Genomic DNA, 2575 nt, shown 5'->3' with positions numbered 1-2575 from the left:
ATAGTATAAATTATGTGTTTTTAAAAAAAGCAATAATAATGATTTTATTTTTGAATGAAATATAAATTTGAAGACATCATAAAAATTTTAAAAAATATATATCAATGTTAATGTCAAATCAACTATTTAAAAGTTTTCATTTTTTATGTAATTTCTTTAATTTATTTTTTTATTATAATTTAATTTAAGTTTAATAATGAAATAATTTATTTTTGGTTTAATAATATAATATTTTATGAAAATAATAATTAAGTATTCTGTTAGAACTCAATGATTATCCTAATTATATTTTAGATTTTTTATATTTAAAATGAAATGTTTATCATGTATTTGATTGTGTTTATATGCAGTTAGTTACACGAATTCAAATATGGGATGAAATCGGATAGGGATGAACGGGTTTAAGAGTTTTTAAGAGTTTAAGAGTTTTAAGAGTTTTTAAGAGTTTTAGCCAAATGCTTTATAATATAGTATAGATATATATACACAAACGCGCGCATATATGTTGGAACGTACATTCTTTTCTCAAGAGCTCTTTTAAAAAGTGATGTAATGGGGTTCGACGCTATGAGAATATCTATACTCATCTAGCCCGCTTAACTGTCTAACCACCTCCCGACACTCATAGGATGATTTGTGGTCGTCTAGCCTCCATCAGAGGGGTGTGTTAACATAGGTTAGACTTGTACTATTTCTCTTCTATATATATCAGAACCTTCCATTTCTTCTCAATGACTCTTTCGAAGAGTGAAATAATGAGATTATACATACTCTCACTCTATTAATTATTCATAGACTCAAACGAGCGTGGGAACGCACAAAAAAACAACCACTCTACCACTGAGCTAACAAAAAAGCAGATGACTAAATATTGTAGATCAGACATTTTATAATCAAACAACATTTTATTTTATTTTAAACAACCAAGGTATCTATTTTTTTTTATTAACTTGGATATCCAACCCGCTATGCGAGCTAACAAATCCCAGGACGACCACCTACTTTGCAGATAGCCTGGAGTCACCGCATTTGAACCTCCGTGGTCACAAGGGGATTTTTATCCCTCCTTGGGTTTGAACCTGAGACCTTCTGGTACTTTTGACATTTGAAGTCAAGCTCAAACCAATCAGGCACCACCCTTGTGGTTCAAGGTATCTATTTTTTATATTTAACAAGTTGGTTTTTTCATTGTAAAAACAAAATTATTATATGTTTATTTTGAAATAAATGTATATAAAAAGGTAATGATAAACATGGAGTCAATAAGGTTAAAAGTCAATAAAATATAGCAAAATGGAAAGATTCCATCACCATCACCATCAACACCATGAATACTTTGAAAAGAAGATAAGAGTTAATGGTGTCTTATAACCCAAACCAGCCTGTTGGATAGCAATATCCCCTTTTGGGTCCTACAACACCTCCTCTCACACTCATCTACAACAAGCTCGATTTCGACTTCAACTAGAGTTCGAATATTTTTTTAATGTTCGAGCTCAATATTCGTTTAGGGTTCGAACCTGAGATCGATTAGCTCACTTCTTGACTCGTTCTCGATATTTTCTACTTTTTAGTAGGTGTTCGAGATCGACTGAAGCTTGATAATTAATTATTAAACTTGAGCTTGGGATAAATAAAGTCGACTCGTGAACACCCCTAGCGCCAATGACCCTTTGATATAAGCTTTAAAGTCGAGGATATTGATTACGTTCATTACGATTTATGGTTATTAGTTGATTTAAAGGTAATATATTGGGTCATCTACCGTTGTATAAGTGTTTTCTTAATTATTTGTTACTTGTTCAAGATACGTATTTTTAAAATGAAATAGTTGGAGCTTGAAGCATACGATTAAAATCAATGAATGAAAAAATACCAATATTATTACAACGGACGAATGTGAAGTTCGAGTCTGTACATCTTTTCAATCGATTTTCACAGGTAGATTTCTTTTTGTATGAAAGCACACCCATAAAATTTCGAAGGATGCTCTTAATTAAACATTACAATATACGGAATGTCAGTCAAAAAAGTCACTTGAAATCAACAAAAAGAATTTAAAAAATATATCGAAATCAACCAAAAAAATCCCCTAAAATAGTAGAAATGCGACTAAAAATACATCTACCGGCTTTATGGGCCTTTTATTCACCTTAAATATGCACATATTCGATAAGAATCTTGGATCCGCAATTGCAGCAACAAAATGTTATTCTATTATGCACAATCAATTATCTTTATTTTATGATAACTAGTGTGAGAACCACACAAAGTAATTTGGTTAATAATCCGGAAATTGTCTATATAAATATATATTAGTTGTTAATAGAATCATCATAGTATTCAAATAATTTGAAAAAGTTAATAAAATCTAATTAGTGAAGTTTTAATATATATATATATATATATATATCTATACTATATTATAAAGCATTTGACTAAAACTCTTAAAAACTCTTAAACTCTTAAAACTCTTAAAACTCTTAAAAACTCTTAAACCCGTTCATTCCTATCCGATTTCATCCCATATCTGAATTCGTGTAACTAACTGCAAATAAACACAATCAAATACAGG

Source organism: Cynara cardunculus, unplaced genomic scaffold (assembly GCF_001531365.2).
Source record: "Cynara cardunculus var. scolymus isolate 2C unplaced genomic scaffold, CcrdV1 Un_Scaffold_1527, whole genome shotgun sequence".
Classification (NCBI taxonomy): domain Eukaryota; kingdom Viridiplantae; phylum Streptophyta; class Magnoliopsida; order Asterales; family Asteraceae; genus Cynara; species Cynara cardunculus.
This window is presented reverse-complemented; position numbering follows the sequence as displayed.